Source organism: Pseudorca crassidens, chromosome 2 (assembly GCF_039906515.1).
Source record: "Pseudorca crassidens isolate mPseCra1 chromosome 2, mPseCra1.hap1, whole genome shotgun sequence".
Lineage (NCBI taxonomy): Eukaryota > Metazoa > Chordata > Mammalia > Artiodactyla > Delphinidae > Pseudorca > Pseudorca crassidens.
The window spans coordinates 169,064,750-169,079,391 of record NC_090297.1 but is presented as its reverse complement, the minus strand read 5'-3'; positions in this window follow the sequence as shown (position 1 = coordinate 169,079,391).

The following is a 14,642-nucleotide window of genomic DNA, read 5'->3' as shown; positions in this document are numbered from 1 at the left end:
CCTAGAGAACTAAGAGCTCTCCAGCATTGCATTCATTGAAAATGAATAAATTCAACTCTATTTTCATTATTAACCCTTTCATGGTATCAAGGAAACAAAATGATTCCCTTGAAGTGCCCAAGAAATGCTTGAGACACAAACTGCAGACCATGAATTTTGATCCCCCGCAGAGAATAAAAGTAAATTTTGACTTAAGAGGAATAGACAAGTGAAATTAGGGAAGTGGAAATTTTTCAGTTTGCTCTGAATCATAGGTGCCAAGGGTTAGTTTGTTCTTCAGTGTTTTACACGTTTCATGTGTATGTAGCCAGGCATTTATACATAAACACACACAAATATGTATTATTGCACAACAGCATTTACCCAGACTTCTGCTTTTGCTTGCATTGCATGCCAATCCAAGTCCAAGTCTCGCAGAAGCCTGCACAAATGATTTTTAAAATGAAACGTTCAACAAAAGAATGGTTTTTTTACAGGAGGATCGGGGGAAACATGTGAACCGTGATGTCAAAAAATCAGCTGATCTATTCCTAATATATTTTTGGTGGCACAGAGTCAAGTCAAATGAATATATTGAAAATTGAACCAAATACTTTTGAGCTTAAAGGTGCCAAGAGAGACCCATCTTGTGAAAAGATCACTGACGTCACTTGTGTCATGCTTCCCATCAAAGGCTTTGTCTGTGTTCACCAAAACATCAGGGTAATCAGCCTTGATAATGGTTATTGGGGAGCCAAAAACAAACAAACAAACAAACAAACAAAAACCCTTATATTTTCATGACATCTTTAACTTTTATGTACCCATAGCTGAGTAGGCCAATAAAAGCAGGATACCACACAAGGCCAGACTCAGCAGTTTTCTGGGTATATGAGAGACCTCAGAAGCTGATCAGTAGAAAGTGAATTCCTCTTCAATAAAGACCATATCAGCTAAACTTAAGCCCAAATGAACACTCATTCGGTTATAGTCAAGGGAATGCTACTAGAATTGTTTGCAGCGTAACCCTAATGTTCTAGCATCACAAACACATGTCTGACTGTAAAATAATGTTATTTAATAATATTTCTTATACAATAACAAAAACACATCCAATGGCACAAAAACTGGTCTTAAAATATAGGCAGCAAACAGTCTGAAACAGAGAAGAACAAAGCTGACTCCATATTGGATCTATTCCTTTAGCTCTAAACTTCCTGCTCTGTTGCCTGTGCTTAGTCATGCTGGCTCTGCACGTTTTGGAAAAGAATGTTACCTATAACCTGAAATACACAGGATAGCCTATTCTCAGGGCTCTGACCTTTAAGAGTCCATTCATACAGAGATTAAAAGTTGCAGAACAGAGAATAACAATTGTCCTGTTGGAGGTTTACAGGAACACTGTGACCTGACCTTCATGGACAGCTGCAAGAACAAAGGATTCTGGCACCAAGAAGTTCGCAACAGCTAACCACACCCCCTCTCCTTTTAGTATAAAAGAAGCCTGAATTCTAACTCAGGGAAGATGGTTCTTTGGGCCACGAGTCCACCATCTTCTCGTTCCTCTGGCTTTCTGAATAAAGTCGCTATTCCTTGCCCCAACACCTCGTCTCTCAAATTGCTGTCCTGTTGTGTGGCAAGCAACACAAGCTTGGATTTATGTTACTTGGGGGACAAAGAGATTTCTCTTCATGAGGAAATGAAGTCTGGAAAGATTGCTCTACCAAAAAATTGGCCAGTTTACATGGTAAAAGATAACAGGATTTCTTTGGGCTGAAAAAATCTGCATTCAGGTCACTTCAGGGTCCTTGGGTTTTGCCCTCAGGTTGTCTATGTGTTTTCATTGCATAAGAGGTAGCTTTCCCATGGAAAAAGCAAACTTCATCTCTCTCATGAGTAGCTATCCTGAAAGTAATTCAGTCACCTTTCAGAAGGCAGAAACTGTGTTTATCTTTTTTTTTCCTGGAATTATACACCCGTCCATTCTTTTTTGCTTTTTTGTTTGTTTTTTAGTTTCCTACTTGTATATCATCAAAATTAATGCAAACAAGCACAGAAAGTCAGTCCGGGCCTCTTTTTTTTTTTTTTTTTTTTTTAATTCTAGGGTCTGTCGTCTTGTCTTCTTTCCCTCCTCCAACATTACCCTCTTTCTCTCCACTCCACCCGTCCTCTTTCTTCTCCCCCATCTTTTCCCTTTTCCTCTTCCTCCCCCACTTGGCCCTCCTTCCTCTTTCTCCCCCTCCCCCTCCCCTTCCCCCTCCTCCTTCTCTGCCTCTTGTTTCTTGTTACTCTTCCTCTTTCCTCTTCCTCCCACTTTTTCCAGTCACAGCAGCAATGTTGGCAGTTTGGCTAGGGTAACCCACCTTGCTAAATTCCCAGGTGGATGTTGCATGTTTCAGGATGTGACGCATGACAGACGCAGGCTTCTCTGCCAGGAACAGTTTGGCCTGGAACATTGGAGAGTGGAGGGACCCAGGAGGCATGGGCCTGGGCTCAGAGAGCATCTATCACTGCCTGGCTGAATAATACTCAAAAGGCTAGCCTGACAAACACTGGACTAGACCAATATTTTTTAGCAAACACCACGGAGATATTTGGAGCAAGAGATATTTGGAGTGAGAACAAAGGTAAAAGCTTTGATTCTTTCAGATAATGTCTCTGGCTACCTTCTTTTATCCCACCGTCCTCCATTCACTGTTCTCAGTTACAGAATTCTTCACACTTAGTGAGAATCTGTCTCTTCTTCCTCAAACTCATCAATGGCAGTTATATTTTACCTAACACATACATCTGGCACAAAGGTGATATCCTATAATTTTTGAAAAAATAAAGTAATGAGAACATTGTATTGAGTCAGCACGATAGAGGGCAGAATTTCTTGAAAATTTGTGAAGGTTTCTATAAGTTTAAGATTACTATTCTACATGTTTGACTAGGTGGTGGTGGTGGGGGGGGTTGTATGTATGATTCTGTGTTTTTCAGTCACTTCTACCTCCCAGGCTAGTGATCTTTGTTGATGGGCAATCCTCTGCCCTTCCTGGTGATGCCGACAGCTGAGACTAGGCACCTGTCTGCTCTGGGATGAGCCCTACTAGCATATGTAAATGTCTACTTTGCAGGTAAACTTTACGGACCAAAGCACCCGTTCTGTTCATGGGAAAAACAAGCATTAGATTAACTTCCTTTAGAAGGCTGAGCAAATCTCCATGTTGTCGGGCTGTTAGAACCACCAGAGATAGGATTTCTAGGGATGGGTCATCACAAGCCAACTTCTACCAACCTCTGGGAAAGAGCAAAAAGCAAGTCACAAAGTGACAACTCAAATACATTCAAGAAGGATACTGTTTCCCGAGAGACATTCAGCAAACTAAGGACTCCCCTCCCAACCGCAAGCGCACACAAAATGCCTTGAGAAATGTGTTTTGTCAAACAGCTACTTATTTTGAATATCTGGTAACTTTTAGACTTTGTATGATCCAATGTTACTGCTTGTACTCGGAGAAACTGTTGCCTGATTCCATTTTTTTCCCTCCTCCCAATTTATTTGCTGTGTAGACACAATTTGGGTGAAACCCTGTTTGACTAGGTAATCCAAGGAAATTTTCTGATTGGTGGAGTCCCCACCCATCCTTACCCAATTTCCTAGTGGAATTTTGGAAAGCACTGATGACCTTTTGTAAATGTACCACACCTCAAATTCTCATTTTTCCATTTTGTGAGCAGTTCTTTCTCTCTGACCCTGGTCTTCATCAAAGCAAACCAGACAACTCCAGGTACTTCCCTTAAATATTTTAGCAGCTGGACTTCAGCACCTACTCCAGATCAGAGTAAGCAAGATCACCTTTGGTGTGCTCTCATAAGCCACTGCTTCTGATTAGTCTGAGGAAAAGTACAAATGACTTCCAGCTGAAACAAGCTTCATCCCTGTCCAACTGGCTCATGTTGGGGAAAGCTTCCTGTTGGCTCCCCAAACAGACCTACTGCCTTCTGACCAGGTCTTGGTTGGAGTTCAGGGAGTAGTGATGTGAGGATACGCCCTTCTTATTCAACCACTGGAGAGGGGATGCAGATAATTAAGTTCTCTCGTGTCTTTCCAACACTAGACAGATGCATTTTCTGTCACTGTGGAATATAAATAGAGCTGGGAAGGCCTGTATAACAGGACATTACAGCTAATTTTTCCTCTCTGAAGGGTTGCCAGTACTTTGAAAATAAGTTTCCTTGCTCTTTCATGAAAGAGCATCCTCGATTCAGTTGATATTTTGGTTGAAGAATCACACTGGTCCTCATTTTACAAATTCATTGCTCTTGATAAAGAAAGCCAAAGTAACCTGCCAAGTACCCACTTCTGCTGCTTTTTTGGATCTGCCTATCTCTCCTGAAGCTATGTCTGGCATTTTCTCTTCCATAATTCTGCCTACAAGAGACTGGAGAGTCACCACAGACACATTCTTTTTGAGGGACACTCTTGGGTCCATTTGTGATTATTAAGTAGTTCAAGGTCAAGGTAGCTGAGGTATTGGGTAGGAATTAATCATAGGATGCAGTTCTTGGGTATGGATAAAAGTATGACTCAGTTTGACTTATTACCATCCCCAGAAATGTCAGTAAACTGGGGAAAAGCAGCATATCAGGGTGACTGGAATCCATCTATTGGATCCTGAGAAATCCTCTAATCTTTCAACTTGCTTTCAAACAGAATCGTATTTACCCTTGCTAGGTCTTTTCTATGAAAAATCATGTAAAGTAGTCTCATCTCCCAAATGGACTGCATTTTTCTTATTCATCTTACTATCAATATCATGTACTCAATACAGTTTTGAATAGACAAGTAAATTTAGGGAAACTATCAGTCCACTCTCTTTGGTGTCAGATTTGCATTTCTTTTTCCTGGTAAGAGTGATTATAGTTATATAGGTTATAACTTAAGTATGCAGCCTTTGCAAATGAAACCCACAATGAGTATACAGAAACAAACAAACAAAAAACATAGAATATCAGAGAACAAATAAAATTTAGAAATTTACTCCAATTTCTTTACCTCACTGTGGTAGAAACTGAATCCCGGAGAAATGAATTGACTCACAAATACCCCAAGGAATTTGGTAGTGAGGGGGATTGGAATATGCCACCCCAAAATATGTCAGTTTGGCGTATGGATTATTTTGAGCTGAAGGCAATTGAGAATCAGCTGATGTATAAAGAAGGCTTATTGGAGCTTCCCTTATATGACTAAAAGCAGAAACTTCTGGGAAATGAGGACTGCCATAAATCCCCTCTCCAGAGGAGTTTTATGGCCATGGAGAAGATGGAAAATCAGCATTGAGATTAGTCTACACAAATAAACCTTACTAAAATAACTCATTTTCCATTAGTTTCTCCATATATTTACCTTTCCACAATTTACTGCTCCTGAAACCCCCAAAACCGTCTTCTACTTGTCTAGTCACTTCTCCACAATTTATTACCCTTTATTAAAATGGGATATAAACTTCCAGGTCTAACCACTTCTGTGAGTTTCCACTTCTTTTCTGTGAAGTCATGTGCATGTAAAAATATTAACACCAATAAAGAAACATATATTTTCTCCTGTTAATCTGTTGCTTGCGAGTTTAATTTACAGACCTCAGTGACAGGGTCCAAGAAGATGGAGGAAGTTTTTCCTCCCTTATAAGTGGCAAAGTTAAGTCTAAGATTCCCTGATCTTTTGATAAACTTTTTGGCAACCAAAATAGAATGAAAAACAAAAATTATATTCTATTTGTGATATATTATTAATATATTACATATAAATATATTCTATTTATGAAATATTTTTAATACACTACAAAATACATTAATTCATTACAAAAATTATATTCTATTTATGAAATATTCTTAATACATTACAAAATATCACCTTGTATCTTTTGTTATATTTCCCTGTTTCTTGTTGAGAAAGTTTGGAGGATTAAGATTAAGGTAATATTTTCTTTGAATTCACTGGAGAATTTTCATATAATCATCAACTCAGGAAAAAAATTCTGATTTGCTTATCCTCCCTCAACTGACAAGTGCTTATGCAAATGAGTATAGGTGAGTGTATAAAAACTCAATCTTTAGTCATATGGGCCTGAGTTAACCCAATGATATATTACATCAAGGCTGGTTATGAGATCTTTGACAATATTATTTTCGTGTGTGTATTGACACTGCAGACAAATTGCTTGAGGGTCCTGAAATCTCAATCTGATATTTATCTTAGCCTTTTGAAAAACTACTTTTTCTGCAGCTTCATTTAAGCAATTGTTGAAAATCCAGAATCCAGGTAGGGTAGAGTGAGCCTCAGTGCTTGATTTTCTATTTTCCTCAGTGAAATCCAGCCTATGCTTTAGAGAAAGTTGTGCATTTTTCATAGCCAGAGCAAGAAGCTGATGGAATCCTTTTGGTTCTGTGCAGCAGAAATGAACTGACTTACGAAGGCTACAGTGCTTATTTATGTGTAGAGTTTAATGCGAAAAGGTGCCATTAAAGGTGAAGACCACATCTAATGTCAAAGCAGTTAAAATCTTAAACATCCCTAATGACTTCTTTTAAGTCATAGCTATTCCTTTACAAAAACAAACCAGTGTTAGATTAAGTGCCGGGCACTCACATTACAAATGATACCAGTCATCTGGATTTCTCATTATGGAGCTTCTGCCAAGTTCAGACTCTTTGCCAAGGATGATTTAACCATTCAGTGTCAAACTGACCTTGTACTTGGGGATGGGAGTGGAGAGAAGCCTAATTGCCTGAGCATTATTTTCTTGAATTCTAAATTACTGAGGACATGAAACTTTAAGCTGAAGATCTTTCTTCACCACTGTAGTTACAATCTACTCTCCATAATTGCACTATTGAAACTGTGTGCGTGGAGGCCTCTTTTGCTTTTGCAAATACTTTAACAAATACTTTAAAGAAGAGTTTTAGGGGACAATGGAAGAAAAAGGAGATAAATGGGTTAGACCCTAAGAGTTGGCAAAATTAATGAAGACTGTTCAATTGTTGGTGTCTGCTTATGTGTGTTTGTTTCTTTTTGTTTTTAACATCTTTATTAGGGTATAATTGCTTTACAATGGTGTGTTAGTTTCTGCTGTATAACAAAGTGAATCAGCTATACATATACATATATCCCCATATCTACTCCCTCCTGCGTCTCCCTCCCACCCTCCCTATCCCATCCCTCTAGGTGGTCACAAAGCACCGAGCTGTTCTCCCTGTGCTATGCGGCTGCTTCCCATTAGCTATCTATTTTACATTTGGTAGTGTATATATGTCAATGCTACCCTCTCATTCGTCCCAGCTTCCCCTTCGCCCTCCCAGTGTCTTCAAGTCCATTCTCTACGTCTGCATCTTTATTCCTGTCCTGCCCTTAGGTTATTCAGAACGTTGTTTTTGTTTTTTTTTTTATATTCCATATATATATGTGTTAGCATATGGTATTTTGTTTTTCTCTTTCTGACTTACTTCACTCTGTATGACAGACTCTAGGTCCATCCACCTCACTACAAATAACACAATTTCATTTCTTTTTATGGCTGAGTAATATTCCATTGTATATATGTGTCACATCTTCTTTATCCATTGATCTGTAGATGGACCCTTAGGTTGATTTCACATCCTGTCTATTGTAAATAGAGCTACAGTGAACATTGTGGTACATGACTCTTTATGAATTATAGTTTTCTCAGGGTATACACCGAGAAGTGGGATTGCTGGGGCATATGGTAGTTTTATTTTTAGTTTTTTAAGGAACCCCCATACTATTCTCCATAGTGGCTGTATCAATTTACATTCCCACCAACAGTGCAAGAGGGTTCCTTTTTCTCCACACCCTCTCCAGCATTTATTGTTTATAGATTTTTTGATGATGGCCATTCTGACCGGTGTGAGGTGATACCTCATTGTGGTTTTGATTTGCATTTCTCTAATGATTAGTGACGTTGAGCTCATGTTCATGTGTTTGTTGACAATTGGTATATCTTCTTTGGAGAAATGTCTACTTAGGTTGTCTGGTCATTTTTGGATTGGGTTGTTTGTTTTTTTGATATTGAGTTGCATGAGCTGCTTGCAAATCTTGGAAATTAATCCTTGGTCAGTTGCTTCATTTGCAAATATTTTCTCCCCTTCTGAGGGGTGTCTTTTCATCCTGTTTACGGTTTCTTTTGCTGTGCAAAACCTTTTAAGTTTCATTAGATCCCAGTTGTTTATTTTTGTTTTTATTTCCATTTCTCTAGGAGGTGGGTCAAAAAGGATCTTTCTGTGATTTATGTCATAGAGTGTCCTGCCTATGTTTTCCTCTAAGAGTTTTATAGTGTCTGGCTTTACATTTAGGTCTTTAATCCACTTTGAGTTTATTTTTGTGTATGGTGTTAGGGAGTGTTCTAATTTCATTCTTTTACATGTATCTGTCCAGTTTTCCCAGCACCACTTATTGAAGAGACTGTCTCTTCTCCACTGTATATTCTTGCCTCCTTTATCAAAGATAAGTTGACCATATGTGTGTGGGTTTATCTCTGTGCTTTCTATCGTGTTCCATTGATCTATATTTCTGTTTTTCTGCCAGTACCATACTGTCTTGATTACTGTAGCTTTGTAGTATAGTCTGAATTCCAGGAGGCTGATTCCTCCAGCTCCGTTATTATTTCTCAGGATTGCTTTGGCTATTCAGGGTCTTTTGTGTTTCCATACAAATTTTGAAATGTTTCTCCTGGTTCTGTGAAAAATGCCATGGGTAGTTTGATAGGGACTGCATTGAACTGTAGATTGCTTTGGGTAGTATAGTCATTTTCACAATGTTGATTCTTCCATTCCAAGAACATGATATATCCCTCCATCTGTTTGTATCATCTTTAATTTCTTTCATCAGTGTCTTAAAGTTTTCTGCATACAGGTCTTTTGTCTCCTTAGGTAGGTTTATTCCTAAGTATTTTATTCTTGTTGTTGCAATGGTAAATGGGAGTATTTCCTTAATTTCTCTTTCAGATTTTTCATCATTAGTGTATAGGGATGTAAGAGACTTCTGTGCATTAATTTTGTATCCTGCAACTTTACCAAATTCGTTGATTAGCTCTAGTCGTTTTCTGGTAGCATCTTTAGGATTCTCTATGTATAGTATCATGTCATCTGCAAACAGTGACAGCTTTTCTTCTTCTTTTCCAATTTGGATTCCTTTTATTTCTTTTTCTTCTCTGATTGCTGTGGCTAAAACTTCCAAAACTATGTTGAATAATAGTGGTGAGAGTGGAGAACCTTGTCTTGTTCCTGACCTTAGTGGAAATGGTTTCAGTTTTTCACCATTCAGAACGATGCTGGCTTTGGGTTTGTCATATATGGCCTTTATTATGTTGAGGTAAGTTCCCTCTATGCCTACTTTCTGGAAGGTTTTTATCATAAATGGGTGTTGAATTTTGTTGAAAGATTTTTCTGCATCTATTGAGATTATGATATGGTTTTTCTCCTTCAATTTGTTAATATGGTGTAACACATTGATTGATTTGCATATATTGAAGATTCCTTGCATTCCTGGGCTAAACCCCACTTGATCATGGTGTATGATCCCTTTAATGTGCTGTTGGATTCTGTTTGCTAGTATTTCATTGAGGATTTTTGCATCTATGTTCATCAGTGATATTGGCCTTTAGTTTTCTTTCTTTGTGACATCTTTGTCTGGTTTTGGTATCAGGGTGATGGTGGCCTTGTAGAATGAGTTTGGGAGTATTCCTCCCTCTGCTATATTTTGGAAGAGTTTGAGAAGGATAGCTGTTAGCTCTTCTGTGAATGTTTGATAGAATTTGCCTGTGAAGCCATGTGGTCCTGGGCTTTTGTTTGTTGGAAGATTTTTAATCACAGTCTCAATTTTGGTGCTTGTGATTGGTCTGTTTATATTTTCTATTTCTTCCTGGTTCAGTCTCAGAAGGTTGTGCTTTTCTAAGGATTTGTCCAGTTCTTCCAGGTTGTCCAATTTATTGGCATATAGTTGCTTGTAGTAATCTCTCATGATCCTTTGTATTTCTGTACTCTTAGATGTTACTTCTCCTTTTTCATTTTAATTCTATTGATTTGAGTCTTCTCTCTTTTTTCTTGATGAGTCTGGCTAATGGTTTATCAATTTTGCTTACCTTCCCAAGAACCAGCTTTTAGTTTTATTGATCTTTGCTATAGTTTCCTTCATTTCTTTTTCATTTATTTATGATCTGGTCTTTATAGTTTCTTTCCTTCTGCTAACTTTATGGGGTTTTTTGTTGTTGTTCTTTCTCTAATTGCTTTAGGTGTAAGTTTAAGTTAAGTTTATTTGAGATGTTTCTTGTTTCTTGAGGTAGGATTGTATTGCTATAAACTTCCCTCTTAGAACTGCTTTTGCTGCATCCCATAGGTTTTGGGTTGTCGTGTTTACATTTTCATTTATTTCTAGGTATTTTTTGATTTCCTCTTTTATTTCTTCAGTGATCTCTTGGTTATTAAGTAGTATATTGTTTAGCCTCCATTTCTTTTGTATTTTTTCCAGATTGTTTTCCGGTAATTGATATCTTGTCTCATAGCGTTGTGGTCGGAAAAGATACTTGGTATGATTTGGATTTTCTTAAATTTACCAAGCCTTGATTTGTGACCCAAAATATGATCTATCCTGGAGAATAGTCCATGAGCACTTGAGAAGAGAGTGTATTCTGTTGTTTTTGGAATGAATGTCCTATAAATATCAATTAAGTCCATCTTGCTTAATGTATGATTTAAAGCTTGTGTTTCCTTATTTATTTTCATTTTGGATGATCTGTCCATGGATAAAAGTGGGGTGTTAAAGTCCCCTACTTTAATTGTGTTGCTGTCGATTTCCCCTTTTATGGCTGTTAGCATTTGCCTTATGTATTGAGGTGTTCCTATGTTGGGTGCATAAATATTTACACTTCTTATATCTTTTTCTTGGATTGATCCCTTGATCATTATGTAGTGTCCTTCTTTGTCTCTTGCAATAGTCTTTATTTTAAAGTCTATTTTGTCTGATATGAGAATTGCTACTCCAGATTTCTTTTGATTTCCATTTGGAAATCATGGAATATCTTTTACCCTCCCCTCACTTTCAGTCTCTATGTGTCCCTAGGTCTGAAGTGGGTCTCTTGTAGACAGCATATATATGGGTATTGTTTTTGTAATCATTCAGCCAGTCTATGTCTTTTGGTTGGAGCATTTAACCCATTTACATTTAAGGTAATCGTCGATATGAATGTTCCTATTACCATTTTCTTGATTGTTTTAGGTTTATTATTGTAGGTCTTTTCCTTCTCTTGTGTTTCCTGCCTAGAGAAGTTCCTTTAGCATTTGTTGTAAAGCTGGTTTGGTGGTGCTGAATTCTCTTAGCTTTAGCTTGTTTTGTAAAGGTTTTAATTTCTCCATCAAATCTGAATGAGATCCTTGTTGGGTAGAGTAATCTTGGTTGTAGGTTTTTCTCCTTCGTCACTTTAAATATGTCCTGTCACTCCCTTTTGGCTTGCTGAAAGAACAGCTGTTAACCTTATGGGGATTCCCTTGTGTGTTATTTGTTGCTTTTCCCTTGTTGCTTTTAATATTTTTTCTTTGTACTTAATTTTTGATAGGTTGATTAATATATTTCTTGGCATGTTTCTCCTCGGATTTATCCTGTATGGGACTCTCTGTGCTTCCCGGACTTGATGGACTATTTACTTTCCCATATTATGGAAGTTTTCATCTATAATCTCTTCAAAAATTTCTCAGACCCTTTCTTTTTCTCTTCTTCTTCTGGGACCCCTATAATTCGAATGTTGGTGCATTTAATGTTGTCCCAGAGGTCTCTGAGAGTGTCCTGAGTTCTTTTCATTTTTTTTCTTTATTCTGCTCTGCAGTAGTTATTTCCACTATTTTATTTTCCAGGTCACTTAGCCGTTCTTCTGCCTCAGTTATTCTGCTATTGATTCCTTCTAGAGAATTTTAAATTTCTTTTATTGTGTTGTTCATCCTTGTTTGTTTGCTCTTTAGTTCCTCTAGGTCCTTGTTAGATGTTTCTTGTATTTTCTCCATTCTATTTCCAAGATTTTGGATCACCTTTACTATCATTGTTCTGAATACTTTTTCAGGTAGACTGCCTATATCCTAGTTATTTGTTTGGTCTGGTGGGTTTTTACCTTGCTCCTTCATCTGCTCTGTGTTTCTCTGTCTTCTCATTTTGCTTAACTTACTGTGTTTGGGGTCTCCTTTTCATAGGCTGCAGGTTTGTAGTTCCCATTGTTTTCGGTGTCTGCCCACAGTGGCTAAGGTTGGTTCAGTGGGTTGTGTAGGCTTCCTAGTGGAGGGAACTAGTGACTGTGTTCTGGTGGATGAGGCTGAATCTTGCCTTTCTGGTGGGTAGGACTGCGTCCGGTGGTGTGTTTTGGGTTGTCTGTGACCTTATTATGATTTTAGGCAGTGTCTCTGCTAATGGCTGGGGTTGTGTTCGTGTCTTGCTAGTTGTTTGGAATAGGGTGTCCAACACTGGAGCTTGCTGGTCATTGAGTGGAGCTGGGTCTTAGCATTGAGAGGGATATCTCTGTGAGCACTTTTGCCATTTGATATTACATGAAGCCAGGAGGTCTCTGGTGGACCAGTGTCTGAACTCAGCTCTCCCACCTCAGAGGCACAGGCCTGACACCCGGCTGGAGCACCAAGACCCTGTCAGCCACATGGCTCTGAAGAAAAGTGAGAGAAAAAGAAAGTAAGAAAGAAAAAAATAAAATAAAATGAAATTGTTAAAATAAAAAATAATTTTTTAAATAAAAAAATTTTTAAGTAAAAAAAAAGAAAAAAAGGAAAGAAAGAAGAGAGCAACCAAAGCAAAAAACAAATCCACCAACAATAACAAGCGCTAAAAACTATACTAAAAAAAAAAAAAAATGACAGAACCCTAGGACAAATGGTAAAAGCAAAGCTATACAGACAAAATCACACAAAGAAGCATACACATACACACTCACAAAAAGAGAAAAAGGAAATATATATATATGTATATAAAAAGAAGAAAGGAGGAAGAGAGCAACCAAATCAATAAACAAATTTACCAATGATAATAAACTCTAAATACTAAACTAAGATAAACCTAAAGCCAAGAACCAATTAGATGCAGAAAGCAAACCCCAAGTCTACAGTCCCTCCCAATGTCTACCGCCTCAACTTGGGAATGGTTCGCTGTCTATTCATGTATTCCAGAGATGCAGGATACATCAGGGTGACCGTGGAGATTTAATCTGCTGCTCCTGGGGCTGCTGGGATAGATTTCCCTTTCTCTTGTTTGTTCGCACATCTCCTGGGGTTCACCTTTGGATTTGGTCCCGCCTCTGCATGTAGGTCACCGGAGTGCGTCTGTTCTTCTCTCAGACAGGACGGGGTTAAAGGAGCAGCTGCTTGGGGGGTTCTGGCTCACTCAGGCCGGGGGGAGGGAGGGGTATGGATGTGGGGTGAGCCTGTGGCAGCAGAGGCCAGCATGACGTTGCACCAGCCTGAAGCGTGCCATGTGTTCTCTGGAGGAAGTTGTCATTGGATCATGGGACCCTGGCAGTAGCGGGCTGCACAGGTTCCCAGGAGGGGAGGTGTGGATAGTGACCTGTTCTCGCACACAGGCTTCTTGGTGGCTGCAGCAGCATCCTTAGCGCTTCATGCCCATCTCTGGTGTCCGCATTGATAGCCGTGGCTCGCGCCCGTCTCTGGAGCTCATTTACGGGTGCTCTGAGTCCCCTCTCCCCGCGCACCCTGGAACAGTGGTCTCTTGCCTCTTAGGCAGCTCCAGATTTTTCCTGGACTCCCTCTCAGCTAGCTCTGGCACACGAGCCCCCTTCAGGCTGTGCTCACGCAGCCAACCCCAGTCCTCTCCCTGGAATCTGACCTCCGAAGCCCGAGCCTCAGCTTCCAGCCTCTACCCGCCCTGACAGGTGAGAAGACAAGCCTCTTGCTCTGGTGAGTGCTGGTCAGCACCGATTATCTCTGCAGGAATCTCTCCGCTTTGCCCTCTGCACCCCTGTTGCTGCGCTCTCCTCCGTGGACCTGAAGCTTCCCCCCTGCCCACCCCCCATCTCTACCAGTGAAGGGGCTTCCTAGTGTGTGGAAGCTTTCCTCCTTCACAGCTCCCTGCCAGAGGTGCAGGTCCCGTCCCTATTCTTTTGTCTCTATTTTTTCTTTTTCCCTACCCAGGTACGTGGGGAGTTTCTTGCCTTTTTGGAAGTCTGAGATCTTCTACCAGCATTCAGTAGGTGTTCTGTAGGAGTTGTTCCACATGTAGATGTATTTCTGATGTGTTTGTGGGGAGGAAGGTGATCTCCACGTCTTACTCCTCCGTCATCTTGAAGGTCTCTGTTTTGTTTTGTTTTGTTTTATGGCCCTGAAAAATATTAGGCTTAGGTGGCAAGGCTATGTAACAGGGAATGAAATATTGTCTGAGCCATAAGTCCACCATTCTGAATACATTAAAAAACAAGATCCTAAGTCTTTAATTTTAAATGCTTCCTTGTCACTCTGCTATTATACTGGGAGATATAATTGTTGTAGGGCTAGTTAATGGAACCAAGCTTTGCATGATCATTAAAGTAATTAGAAGTATTACCTAATCTGAGTTGTCATTAAATCACCCTCTTTTATGCTGAACAGAACTGCATTATATTAAG